This window comes from Rhinopithecus roxellana, chromosome 4, assembly GCF_007565055.1.
Source record: "Rhinopithecus roxellana isolate Shanxi Qingling chromosome 4, ASM756505v1, whole genome shotgun sequence".
NCBI classification, from domain to species: Eukaryota; Metazoa; Chordata; class Mammalia; order Primates; family Cercopithecidae; genus Rhinopithecus; species Rhinopithecus roxellana.
This window is the reverse complement of record NC_044552.1, coordinates 14466737-14481625: the sequence shown is the minus strand read 5'-3', so window position 1 is coordinate 14481625 and position 14889 is coordinate 14466737. Positions and strand designations below refer to the sequence as shown.

The 14889-nt window shown below is 44.1% G+C and overlaps 1 protein-coding gene across 2 annotated transcripts in view; it reads left to right on the top strand.

The window, feature by feature from the left end:
* Positions 1–14889, top strand: part of FARS2 (phenylalanyl-tRNA synthetase 2, mitochondrial) — a 533375-nt gene that overhangs the window by 415036 nt on the left and 103450 nt on the right. The gene's annotated exons all lie outside the window — the stretch shown is intronic.

Genomic DNA, 14889 nt, shown 5'->3' with positions numbered 1-14889 from the left:
TACCAGCAGTAGGCCAAGAGATGTCACCTGAATCTTCAGGGCCTAATGGTGGTTATCCTGGTACCAGTGTCAAAGTGGGACACATTTCTTTTTTTCTTTTTTTGAGACAGAGTCTCGCTCTGTCGCCCAGGCTGGAGGGCAGTGGCGCGATCTCGGCTCACTGCAAGCTCTGCCTCCTGGGTTCACGCCATTCTCATGCCTCAGCCTCCCGAGTAACCGGGACTACAGGCGCCCGCCACCACGCCTGGCTAATTTTTGTAGTAGAGACAGGGTTCTACTACACCATGTAAGCCAGAAAGGTCTGGATCTCCTGACCTTGTGATCTGCCCGCGTCGGCCTCCCAAAGTGCTGGGATTACAGGCATGAGCCACCGTGCCCGGCCAAAGTGGGACATATTTCCAATAAACAGTTCCTACTGGAAGAGGCCCCATGTTTCCCTGGAGAGGGAATATGCTCCAATGGAAAGGGTTGGACTTTAGGATCAGGCTGACCTGATCCTGAGTTCACTTTCTGATTGTATTTCTTACTAGTTTTGCGAGCTTCCACCAATTATTTACCCTCTCCTGGTACCTCAGCTACTCTCCCAGTAAGATGTAGGGTTAATAGACTTTTGATTAAAGATGGCAGATAGCACATACGCTTTAACCTCAGTTGCCTCTCAATACAGTAATAGTAAAGGGTTTGGTTTTTTCCCCCTCGGGTATAAAGTAATTAGAGACTAAGTGAAGGGGAGAGGAGACATCAGCACCTTAATTTTGGAAGCTGAAAAGCAGATGGAGAAGTGGAGTAGTTAGGTTTCAGTAGACCCGAGAAAGCTGAAATCCCAGGTTGGCCGGGGCACAGTCAAGAAGCAATCCAGCTTGAACTTCAAAATCCCCCAGAGATTCAGGAGTCAGTAGTACCAGCTTCCTCTTGAAGTAGGGCTAACACGGGACTGTCGATTGAAAATGTGTTTGAGGAGCAGAACCCTCAGTTTTCTCCCCCTGACGTGTAGCAAAAGGACCACCCTGCCAATTACCAAGAAGCCTTCATCTTGGTAGAAGTCTGGAGATTTATTCTCTGGAGAGGATAAAAGCAAGGTGTTTCCACCAAAACGAGAAGTAAGCTAAGACAAGATCCACGAAATAAGAGTTGCAACAAAAAAAGCAAGACAAGAACCGTCCCAAAGCCTCAGCTGCGCGGCCATCATCAGAGGGGGATCTGTTCAGACTGGAGCAGATGTGAAGGCTTCAGGGATGCTTCAAGAGGATCAAGAAACTGCAAACCTAATAACAACCATTGCCTCTTATATTTATTGAGTGTTCATTGTGTGCCAGACACAGTTCTAAGCGTATATGTATTAATGATTAAATCCTGATAGTAGCCCTGTTAGATAGTAATCATTATCCTCCTTTTATCAGTGAGGGAATTGAGGCACTCAGTGCTTAATCATTAGTCCAAAATTGCATAGCTGGTAAGTGGCAACACAGATTTGAACCCAGGCAGTCCACACTAATAACCAGCATACCACGCCTCACCCCCTTGACAACAGGAGAAACCACGCTGGTGACAAGTTAACACGGCTGGGAAAGCTAGGAGGAACAGAACGTTGCACAGAAAAGAAGTCATCTTAGTGTACTGTGCAGCTCAGTAGTGACCTAAACAGGTAACAGTGTGAAAGGTGATCTGACGGGAGTCTCAGCATGCCCACATCAGGAAGATCCGGGAGGGGCACAGGCACGGGCAGGAGGTGTGAGGCGTGAAACAGCTAAGTGCTTCTCTTCGGTGATACAGAGGCAATGCCTAAAACAAATAACAAACCAGAAGTAGCAAGAAAAATAGCTTGTTTAAAGCTCCAGAGAGACCCACCAAAGGAACCAACTGAAAGAGTTGAAAACAGGTTACCTGTAGGCTGTCTGGGCAGACTGGGGCAGGATAGGGGATGGGGGCTGCTGTCTTTCAGGAAGAGTCCTGAGAATTATTTGACCCTTCACATCTGTGCAAGTCAAACTTTGATAAAAATAAAAGCTAAACTTTAGAAGGGCATAAATACCTGGCAGTACTGTTATAAAATAAATCTGTTTTATCTTCCTAGGAACTCGGTAAATGTTAGCGTTCCTCTTTCCTTTTTCTTTCAAAGGACAAGTTCCCGTCCCAGGCAGAAATGAAAGCCCGGCACGGTGTGGCCGCTGATGGCTCACCTCTCTCAGAATGGCCCGGCTGCTCTTCAGGCCTTCATTTCTCGCTTGCTAACTTCCAGGGAAGGACAGAAAAGCAGGGGATTCTGTTGACAGAGACCTTTGATGAGCGCTTGTTCCCATCCGTGGCCTTGTTGGGTGCCTGGATCGAGGCCCAGCAAATGGCCAGATGTGGGGCGTAGCTAATGTGGGTAGAGCACCTCCTGCGGCTGTGGGAAGGGACAGTGACAATGTCTGACTGCTCCCGGGGCGCTAGCAAAGGTGCCCTCTTGGCTGCAGGTAATGGGGGAGCTGCCCCAGACAGTCTGTAAGGCAATGTTCGCGTCCAGGATCCTAAGAGTTTCCTTTTAGCCACCTCCAACTAGGGCAAGAGGCCAGTATCTTGAAAGGCAGAGTTTGGGGCTTGTGTGTATGCAGGAGAGAGAGACAAAGTGTGTGTATTTATAAAGCATGCCATATGCCATTTGTTCAATGCAATATGCCACTTTATTTTTATCTCTTCTTACTTCAAAGACGGGGAAAGCCTATTAATTAGTAAATCTAATCATACATATATGCATATATATCTACATTAATATCAAGTGTTTATATATTGATAAATTGATTTAAGAATGCTTTTCATTTCTGGCAGAACCTTAGACATTAATGAACCTGAATTCTCTTACTGAAGTATCATCTTATTATTTTATAGCAGTTCTTCCTCCTACAGGGTAATTATGAGCCTGATTTTAACAAAAAAATACACTGATTTACTGTAATCTTCTGCTCAGTAATACAAGTGAGCTTTTCTATGCAAACCCTATCGCTCCAAAAAGAATTGAAGAAAAGACCGGGCGCGGTGGCTCAAGCCTGTAATCCCAGCACTTTGGGAGGCCGAGACGGGTGGATCACGAGGTCAGGAGATCGAGACCATCCTGGCTAACATGGTGAAACCCCGTCTCAACTAAAAAACACAAAAAACTAGCTGGGAGAGGTGGCGGGCGCCTGTAGTCCCAGCTACCCGGGAGGCTGAGGCAGGAGAATGGCGTAAACCCGGGAGACGGAGCTTGCAGTGAGCTGAGATCCGGCCACTGCACTCCAGCCTGGGCGACAGAGTGAGACTCCGTCTCAAAAGAAAAAAAAAGAATTGAAGAAAAAATGTTTTACCAGTTCAGACCCCCGAGTGTTTATTGTGCACCTACTACATGGAAGGCACTGGGCTGGCTGCAGTGGGTATAATGGTGAGTAAAGTAGGCTCAGCCCTTAGCTTTTTGCATTTTATTTTGAAAAGGAAAATCCTAAGAACTAATTGACCACAACCCAAGTCTGACGAGAGTGGTGTATGAGAGGAACAAGCAGGCCCTCCTGGGGGATCGGAGGGGAAGACAGCTCATTTCAGGGATCAGGAAGAGATAGACATGAGTTGAGGGATTTGCACTATTGGAATTATAAAATAACACATCCCCAACCTTCATTCACTGATTCATTTACCCATTCAACAACTGTGAGGGCCTGTGACATGTCGGATGCCCCTCTGGACCCTGGGGATGCACCAAAGCAAAGCTCCCCTTCGCGGAGTGCATGGAAGAGGATAGTGGAAAAGGGTAGGCTGCATCTCCCTGCTCTGACTCTACCTTGGTTTCTGTGAACATTCAGAAGTTTCCTGTGTAATGCTGGGCAGTCCTTGGCAGTCTTGGAGTTTGGCTGGCATAGGTGCTGTGTGTAAGTACAGTATCGGTGGCACCCTGGGTTCTCTGACAGCATCAGGACATCACTAGTGGAGTGAGCAGTGTTTCTCAGAAGCTTCTGCCCTGACCCTTTGACATGGAGTCCCAGTCCCATTAGGGCCCTAAGCCCACAGGGGAGCAGCAGGAGCAGAGACCTCCTGTGGAAACCAGGGCTGCCCCGTCCCAGCCGGGGCATAGGTCGGTGTGGGTCTGCTTCAATGGGACACAGCATCCTTTCTGGACCAGCCTACCTGCCACATCCACGGGTTTCCCCTTGGCAGACCATGGGGTCGGATGACTCTTCTCCAGTCTCTCTGTTACAGTATTCACTGATAACCATCTCAGAGAGATTAAATCAGAACTTAAAAATGTTTTCCTGGAGTTGATGTTTAAAATATTTATTCCAAAAAAACAGGTGTTGTCAGCCTGATACATCCTCTGTGCATAATAGTTTGGACTGCATTAATTGCCTCCGGCGTTAGGCTGCTGCCCTTCCCCTTAAGCTTAACTGAATGTTTAACAAGGATGAGCGTAACACCGAAAAGCTTTCAGACTTAAAGAGCTGCTACTCTTCAAGGGTGGATTCCAGGCCTTGCAAAGACTGTGTTAGGGGTATTTACAGATTCCCTGTGTATGTTGGGAGCCTCCTACACCACTGCACGTGAGACCCATCGGTGGGGGGTTTCAGTGTCTGTCCTGTCAGGAAGTGGTTCTCTTACAGTTGACCCTCGAACAAGTTTGAACTTCATGGGCCCACTTATACATGGATTTTCTTCCGCCTCTGTCACCCCTAAGACAGCAAGACTAACCCCTCCTCTTCCTCCTCCTCCTCCTCCTCCTCAGCCTACGCAATGTGACGATGACAAGGATGAAGACCTTTATGATAACCCGTTTCCACTTAGTTAAGAGTAAATGTATATTTTCTTATTTTCTGAGTAACATTTTCTTTTCTTTTCTCTAGCTTACTTGATTGTGACAGTATAGTATATAATACCTATGACATACAAAATATGTGTTAACCATTTGTGCTGTTGGCAAAGCTCCTGGTCAGAAGTGGACTCTGAGTAGTGAAGTTTCAGGGGAGTCAGAGGTTACATGGGAGTTTTTGACTGGGTGAGGGGTTGGTGTCTGCAACTCCCAAAAAAGCTGTTCAAGGGTCCACTGTATATGCTTTTGTCTCCCTGAGAAAAAATTTCTAGCCAAATTTTGTCTTCCTTAAACTCTATAGAGCTTGAGCTTCCAGCTTGTGGTCTGAGAAACCTCTCATTCTTTGGTGTTTGAGCAATAATCCTTTTTAGCTTGATTGATTTTTTTTTTCATTCATTTTTGTGTCCAGGATCCCACCTTTCACTGCAGTGAGTAGCTGTACAAGTTTCCTATCACTGCTCTAACAAATTACCACCAACATAGTGGCTTAAAACAACATACATTGATCATTTTACAGGTGCACATCGGATGCCTGAAATCAGTTTCACTGGGCTGAAAGGGACTTGTTGGCAGGGCTGGCACCTTCTGGAGGCTCTAGGGGAAAATCCATGGACTTGCCGTTTCCTGCATCTAGCAGCCCCTGCATCCTTTGGTTTGTGGCCCCTTCCTCACATCTCCTCCTCTGACTCTGGCCCTCCTACCTCCCTCTTATAAAGATTCCTGTGATTATGTTGTGTCCACCCAGACAGTCTCCCCGTCTTATGACTCTTAACTTAGGCATGGTTGCAAAGTCCTTTTCGCCATGCAAGGCAATATTTTCTCAGGTTCCAGGGAATTGGAGGTAGGTGTCTTCGGAGGATCATTCTTTTACCTACCACAGGTGCTAATTAAACGTTTTTCAAACTCAGCTGGTTGTTTCCTTTCTCCATCTCTGTCCTCTGAGTATTTATGGACCAGGTTTTCAAAACACATAACTCACTTCCTTGTTATACAGTAATAAATGTTAGAAAATTTCTCTCAGTTATTTAAAGCAGTTAGGAGATTATTAAAATGTCTTTACGGTGATCGTGGGTTATCACTCTGAAAATTGGACTTGAACTCCAGGTGTGTTGGGTATCATCCTGGGGAACCACTAACACTCGAGAAAAACCAGTATCACCATTTTTCTTGGAAACTCTCCTTTCATCTCCAAGCACAATGGAAGACAAGGAAGAGGATGGTCGTGCTGTTATTGCGTTTGCCGTCATCTTTGTTGTTGTGGATTCCTGCCTTCTTTATCCCCAACTCCAGAGCTCCCGTCTGTGCCAACCTGTCACTAGCTTTGCTGTGGAAACCTTGACCTTCTCTCACACACATCAGCTGTAGCTGGCTCCGATCTCTCATCTGCCACACGGGCACAACCAGGTCACCTAGAACTGTAAGTGTTTGTCGAGGAGAGGAAATAAGCTGAGTGCGTGATGTGCTTGAGCTCCAGGGCTCACTTCACTTTTACTTACCATCTGATTCTTGCCACCCCCCAGAGCACCAGAGCAGTGACATTAAACAAACTCTCACCTCTCGGCCGCGTTTCTCCTTAACCTTGTTCTTTGTTTTTGGTATGTATGTATGTATGTATATATGTGTGTATGTATGTATATATGTGTGTATGTATGTATATATGTGTGTATGTATATATGTATGTATGTATGTATATGTGTGTATGTATGTATATGTGTGTGTATGTATGTATGTATGTGTGTGTGTATATATGTATGTATGTATGTATGTATATATGTGTGTATGTATATATGTGTGTATGTATGTATGTATGTGTGTATGTATGTGTGTATGTGTGTATGTATGTGTGTGTGTATGTATGTGTGTGTGTATGTATGTATGTATGTATATATGTGTGTATGTATGTATATATGTGTGTATGTATGTATATATGTGTGTATGTATGTATATATGTATGTGTGTATTTATTTATTTTTAGAGACGGAGTCTTGTGTCACCCAGGCTGGAGTGCAATGGCGCAGTCTCGGCTCACTGCAACCTCCACCTCCGGGGTTCAAGAGATTCTCCTGCCTCAGCCTCCTGAGTAGCTGGGACTACAGGTGCATGCTACCATGCCCGGCTAATTTTTGTGTTTTTAGTAGAGACAGGGTTTCACCGTGTTGACCAGGCTGGTCTTGAACTCCTGACCTCAAGTGATTCACCCGCCTCAGCGTCCCAAAGTGCTGGGATTACAGGCGTGCGCCACCACACCCGGCCAACCTTGTTCTTTGACACAGCTGTTTTAAGCATCCATGTGGTGTGTCCCGATGAGAATGAAAATCTTGTGAACGGCTAACCATACTGTATATATCTTGGTGGTCTAGTGAGTGTCACATGGGTGGCTTTTGATCTGTATTTGACAGATACTTTAATAATGTTATACAGATATTTTACAGATACTAAAATATATTTTACATATCCTTATGTAATGCTTAGATGTATATACATTTTGTATATATACATATGTATCACAATATGTGAAAATATATATAAAGGCCTTGTGAATTCTTTTCAACTATTATCTCTTTATCCACTTTTTGTGGGATGTGTATTTAAAAAAAATAATATTAAGTACCCTTTATTATTGTTCAGCTTCTGCTTCCCTCACAGTTCAGAAGACTGATCCTTGTATCTTTCAAGATGGAAGCCTTTATTTAAATGAGGACCCGTGAGGTTAAATTTCTCTGGACAAACCCAGATGAAAGATTGCTTGTTGAAATGAAGGCATCTCTTACACTTTGCTGCACTGATTAGATTGACCAATCAAGCTTAGAATAGGAAATGGCATGGAAGATCAGATGCGGGAAATCATTTAAATATTTGCCCTCCTGTGACAGGATCACTGAAGTCCACTGATTATGGGACCCAGAGGTTTCCATTCTTAAGATGCAGGAAGGCAGTGACTATGAAACTGGTCCTGGAAGTCTGTTGTTCTGGCATCCTCTGCCCTGGCTAAATGAGGTTCTGGCTTCAGAGGGGTCTTGATTTATAAGTGCTCCAGGGGGATTTATATGCATTTAGCTACAAAACCTGGACTGCATTAACGGTTCTTAAAAGCAGATAATATGAAAGGGAGGACAGAGTCACTTTCAAAAATTGATGTTCAATTTTATAACTCTCAGTTTCCAATAAAAATTTCTGTTATGGTCAGTAGTTTATAAAGGAGCAGTTTTGAGTCATCGTTAAGAGTGGAGGCTCGCAGGCAGATTGCCTAGATTCAAATTTTAGTTCTAACCCTCACCAGCCATGTTGGTTAGAAGGTTACTCAACTTCAATTTCCTCTTCTATGACATGGCGAATAGTCATAAACAATGCCTTCCTCATAATTGTTGTGAAGATTGGAAATAAGATAACATATTAAAAGCACTTAGATTGGGAGGCCGAGGCGGGCTGATCACCTGAAGTGGGAAGTTCAAGACCAGCCTGACCAACATGGAGAAACCCTGTCTCTACTAAAAGTCCAAAATTAGCTGGATGTGGTGGCGCATGTCTGTAATCCCAGCTACTCGGGAGGCTGAGGCAGGAGAATCACTTGAACTTGGGAGGCGGAGCTTGCGGTGAGCCAAGATTGTGCCACTGCACTCCAGCCTGGGCAACAAGAGTGAAACTCTGTCTCAAAGAAAAAAAAAGAAAAAAAAAAGAACTTAGAACAGTGCCTGGCACAAAATAATTGCCCAATATACATTGGTGGTTTGTTACTATTATTGAGTTATTATTTGTTATTACTTAGCAGAGTTTGGAAGCATTAACACATAATATTTCAAAGGCTTTTTATCTCCAGTAACTAAACTCCAGAAACATATGGGTACTTCAAGGGAGTGACCATTGAGCTATTCAAATGTACCCTTCTAGTCCCAAGAGTATACCAGTGTGCACTCTAGTATACACTTGTATACCCTAACTACATAAACTGCATTACATGTCTACTTTAAGAAATGTATGTGGCACAGCATTTTATTGTCATAGCCATGATGGCATTTATGTTTTATAAACTGGAGGGAAGTTACAAGAATTTTTCATCGAAGAACTAATCTTTTCTAGAATTAGATAGATGATTAGCAAAATGTATGACTGGATTTCTGTCATAGAAATTTTCAAGGAGATGAATTCTAGGAGAAATGAAGCATCTTTCCCCCCACCCCAATAACACAAGTTACTGGATAATTTTAAATTGGTGTCAAATGGCTTAATATCCTTTCCACAGACCCTGAAAATACAAACATTTGATATATGCTCGTATCCAATTTCAAATTCTGCTTATGTTTTATTTGAATTACTATCTCCTTAGCTGCCAGGCGCCCCAACACGAATGTTCACCCCTGTGTTTTACAGTTGTTCCTGATAGTGCTTTGTTATGTATTGGGAGACTTTGATGCCTAGTGCCCATATTGGACTACAGTCGTTCCTTTACCATTCATAGCAGTACCTCATATGATTTGCGATGTGGAAGGTTTTTCAAAGTCATGTGTGTCCCACTGGGATTAGTGCAACTGCTTAAGTCCTGGCTGTCCCCATCCTTTCTCTGCTTGTTCACATGGTTAATTGTGGATTCATCAAATGTCGGAGCTGGGAAAAAGATATTGGAGGTCATCTAGTGCTATTGCCTCATTTTCAGTCCAGAGAAGCGACGTTTTTCCAGCCAAGTCTAGCCCTGGTCGTCAGTGCAGGGGCTTAGACTAGACTTTGATTCCTTTGGTAACTACATTAAGGGGGACAAGAAGAGCGCTCACGTTCACTCTGCACAAGGACAAATGAAAAAGCCCCTGCCATCCCTTGAGGAACTCACAGTACAGTGAGGTGACAGTCAGGTGAGCAGAAAATTACCTTCTGATTCTCAGCCCATTGCTTGTTTCCCTGCACTGGAATGCCTTTGGCATATACTGTTTCAGCTTCTTATCCATCCACATTGGTTGTAAAGTGGGGAGCTTTTGTTTTTGATGCCTGTCTCTCCATTTATCCATTCATTTATTTTTCTATCTGTAAGTCATTCATCAAAAAACACTTAGGAATGCCTGAGCTATGCTGGACCCCAGAGTCACTTGAATGCTACATACTAGTGGAGAAAAATCATGGTTCTTGCCTCCAAGTAATGTACAGTCTAGTTGAAGGAGACAAGCATATAAAGAACAAGGTGCATGGAAGACACAATTTCTTCCTGCCTAAATCCTCCTGAGGTTTTCACAGGTATTTCATGTGTTAGTTATTCGAAGGAACTTTATAATGCACCTCCTTCTTTGGGGCATTTACTTTTTAAAGTAGGTTGTGAAACCCGCTTTACTAACCATCCTCTCCCTTCCCTTGTTTACTTTCTTTCTTACGTTCGAGACTGTCCCACCTGTATTAGAGGAGGTGGGCCTAGCCTTGTGCTCCATGATGAAGTGCAAAGAGAATGCCATCCACCAATCCTGCCCTCTCTGGCTCACAATCTGCTTGTTCCCTTCATTGATTCGTTCTTTCTTTCATTCATGCATTTGTTTATTCAGTTGAATGCCCACCGTTTGCTAAGCCAGTGGTCACTATGGAAAGCAAAGGCAGACTTGGCTGATAGTCTCAAAGAGCAATAGTCTAGACTAGAGGGGAAATTAATTTTCGTGAAATAATCACACATGTAGATGTGAGTGACAGCTGAAATAAGCAACTGCAACTTGATGCTTTAAGAGCAGTGAGCAGGCTGGGCACCATGGCCCACGCCTGTAATTCCAATACTTTGGGAGACTGAGGTTGGAGGATAGCTTGGGTCCAGGAATTTGAGACCAGCCTGCGCAATATAGTGAGGTCCCCATTTCTACAAAAAATTAAAAAGTTAGCTGGGCATGATTGGCGCATGCCTGTAGTCCCAGCTACTTGGGAGGCTGAGGTGGGAGGATCACCTGAGCCCAGGAGGTCAAGGGCTGCAGTGAGGTATGATCACACCACTGCATTCTGGCCTGGACAACAGAGGAGACCCTGTCTCAGAAAAAAAAAAAAAAAGTAACAGTGAGCAGTGGAGTCACGGTTGAGTGTGGGGCCGGGGAGAGAAGAGCATTCAAAGCCAGGGAGTGGCCTAAGCAAAGCTCCCGGGCGGGAGAAGAAATCTATGGATCAGAGCCCTGGAAAGGCCAGCGTGGCTAGAAAAGTGGGAGACACGGTGTTGAGGCTGAAACAGGGTTAAGGCCAGACCACAATGGACCTTTTTGACCATATAGGGATCTCTCACTTTACCAAGAGCAATAGGAAGCCCCAGGAATGTTTTAAGCAAGGAATGTCACATGATCAGATTTGGTTTCCGAAAACATGACTCTGGCTGCTCTGTGGAGGGGGACTGAAGGGGAAGACCGTGGCCACAGAACCAGCGGGAGGCTACAGCACAGCTACACAAGCAACAGGTTGTTCCAACTGAGGCTGTGGTGAGGGGATAGAGATAAGTCACCAACCAGATCCCAAAATGAGTAAAACCCAAAACTTCCACAGCTTGCTACTTGGTTGAACATGAGGAAAGAGAGATGATGCTGATTATGGAACCAGATAGATGATGCTGCCATTGTTGTTAAGGACACAACTGGTTGAGATTTGGGTTTAAACACATTGGCCTTGAGGTTTACTGGAGGCACTAAAGGTACCACATTGCACAGATAGTTTGAAACAGTCTGGAGCTTATAGGAAATACAGAGACTGGCATATAAATGTCAGTGATCTTCACTGAGAATGTATTTGAAACTGAAGTATGGAGAAGGTGGACTAGGAAGCATGGAGTGAGAAGAGCAAGGGGCTTTGCATGAATCTTATGGAACTAGGGCCCTTAGTGACCAGATAGAAGAGAGCAAATCTGCCTGGAACATGGGGGAGCCAGGAGTGAGGAAGAGCCAGGGTGTGCAAGCGCTGGAAACCAGGGGTAGTAGGTTCCAAGATGGCGGGAGTAGGCAGCATCACTGAAGAGCCAATGACATGATCAACAAAAAGCCATTGCATTTAGCAACAGAGGTCACTGGTGTCTGTGGGGAGAAATGATCACTCAGCAGGCCAGAAGCAAGATTAGAGTGGGTTGAAAATGAAGTGGGAGGAGAAGATGGAGATAGTAAGTAGACACCTCAAGGAAAGGAGAGAGACAAGGCCGTGCTTGGAAAGGTTGTGTGCAATAAGAGAAGTTTTGTAAAAGTGTAATAACGTCGGAGTATGTAGAAGTCAGTAGAAGGATCCAGCAGAGTAGGAGAGGTAACTATGCAAGAGAGACACAGAGGAGAGGTGCAGTGTTCCTCAGAAGGTAAGACGTCCTGGGACCTCACACTGGAGGAGGGTGAGCAGGGTTGGCCTTAGACTGGACACAAGGGTATTTTACATTGAATGAAAAAGAAAAGGAAAAATATTTCCTCTTGTTTTGCTTAGATTTCATCTTGGGCTTATCTTTGACATGGATCTAGGCCACTGCAATTTTTATGGACTTTTTACCATGGGTTTTCCACCTAACGTATTTTTAAATTCAGAAAGTTGGGGTTTTTTCATTCTTTTTTGCTTTGTCAGCTCTTTTATTACATACTGTTCTATTCATTTGTTATATTTTCCCATCCTTGCAGTGCATTGCAGACAATATTATTATTATAGTTCTACATGGATGTTATTATGTTAGTTTTGCAGGGACTTCCCCATGAATAGCAGAATGTCATTTATGAAATCTGACAATCATTCTCAATACACCTCTGTGCGATATGTTAAACTCACTCAAACAGCAACGTGGAAATAGTCACCCACACTGCTGGCTTCCAGAGTGTCGTCATGTTGCCGCTTGCATTTGGAAGGAGCCTTCCCTGATCCTTCTCTGGATGAAGCCCTGGAGGGAGGCATTACCTACCAAGGCGACTCCCCTTGTTGGCTTTACTGTTTGAACCAAGGGACAGGTGTCTCTAGATTCATCCAAATGTGTGTGAAAAGACGAACTTCTAATTTCAGTATTTATCAAAACTATAATTATCTTAGAAAGTTATGCAAATTAGTCAATTTTTAGGCCCTTCATTGAGAAGCCAGCAATGTAGAATTGGTGTGTGCAGTGGTCAAGAGGAAAGATTCTCAGATCAGATCCCTGGGTTTGAATGCTGGTCCTGCTACTTGCTGGCCATGTGTGACCTCGGCAGGTTATAATTTCTTTGTGCCCCGGTTTACTTCGCTATAAAGCAGACCTAATACTCCCAAGCTCGTATGATTATTGTAAGGATTAAATTAGTTTGTGTAAAGCTCTTGGAACAATGCGTGACGCATAGTAAGTACTTAATAAATTCTATGACAGCATCTTGGATGCAGTGATGGTGCTTTGGGAGCCTGTTACCTTCTGCTGCCTCCACGTGTTACAGTTTCATTTGGGAAACACTTTTTGTTTTAGTCACATACAACTCTCAAAGTAGGTGATTCTATGTCCAGTTTTTCACAATGTCTAAAATAATATGGTTCACAGTCATAAGATTTTGTAGCAGATGAATGTTTACATCTCATTTCCCATATATATAATAATCAATAGCCATTCCCTTTGCATTAAAAACAAGCCCCCCTGGGTACCGAATGGCTCTTCGATGTAGGGAATATCTTAGTCAGCTTGGCACAAATAAAACCTCTTTCCTTTTCAGCTGTTTTAAACATTTAGCAGTGGGATCAGATGATTGAACTTTCAAAAAAATTCTTCCTAAAATCTGTTTGGATGGAATCATTTGCCGTAAAGATCTGGCATTATTCAAAGCTGTTCTGTGCTCCCTTAATTGAAAAGCCCTGACATTGGCATTGGACAGGGCTTGCCTTTGGGGCCACCAGCAGACAGCTTCCTTCAGTGCTTCGTATTGTTAATGACTCAGAGAATGTGTTTCAATGAGATCAGAAGCAATCCACTAAAGAAAAAGTGGAGAGGACTTGAGAGCTTAAAAGAGCGGAGAGGAGAGATGTGAGAAAACCTAAAAAAAGACAAAAGTTGGTGTGGAAGAAGGGGTGGCGCGGGCTCCATGGCAGATTTGTCATTCGTCCCAGTCCAGCTATTTAGAATCATTTTTCCAGTGGGAAGAGAGATGAAGAGAAATCCTGTCCAAAAGAACAAGGAAGATGTCTTTGAAATGATATGAGGGGAGCCAGAGATAGACATGGAGGTGAGCAGGACCAGGCCCTGCTCTGTAGATGTCCAGGCAAGATGTACTCAGCACTACTGTGCGCTCCTGGGCTGCATTGGTGTCTTTACTGCAGGCAGAAAGGATGGATGCACGCTGGCCAGGGCCATGGCCTGCAGGTGCTTAAATGTCCCCACAGTAGATGGCTGTGTTCACAGCTCAGATCTGTGGCCCCCCGGCCCTCTCAGCCCCCCTGAACAGTGTCCCACTGTTAGCAGCTCTGCAGTGAAAGTATAATCTGAACACAAATTAAGTGGCAGCTTTGAGGTTTTAAAGAAAAAAGAAAACCTTTTCATTTTAGAAACAGAAAACTTAATGTCTCGTGTGTCAATTCATTCTGTGCTCCCCGAAATGGTTTCATCTCTATGCTAATTTTATGCTGAAAATAGGAACTCCCCTGTGCTAGAGAGGAGAGAAAGGACTGGGAAGTCAAAGACTATCCAAGTGGCTGAGGATCAAGTGGACCCCCTTGACTCATTTTCACTTAGAAAATGCTCTCAAGGCAGCCAGTGTTATATCAAGGGTCTGCCAGGGGAGCCGAGGCCTTTGCCTGCCACCCCGGGAACTGGCTTCCAGGCCTTGGGCATGGATCCCTCACCCAGATTCTGCTTGGTCTTACACCAGTGATTTTGCAGGTTATATCCAGACCTCATACTTGATAATAAGATAGTAAACTGACTTCCCTTGGTTTCCTCCACTTCTGTTTTAAATGAATAATTAATCCATTAAAAGCATCATCTCAGAAGCACAAAGTATCCTATAATCAATGACTGTAAGTTCCTTGAATAAGAAGTGGACATTGTGTTATGCTTACTTCTAGACTGGTCTGTCTCTCTTCTTAGGACATGAGATGTTGAGGATGGATCTCATCCTAGTCCTCTCTGTGCTTTAAGAGCACCAGCATGGACCCTTCCTCAGCATAGGCAT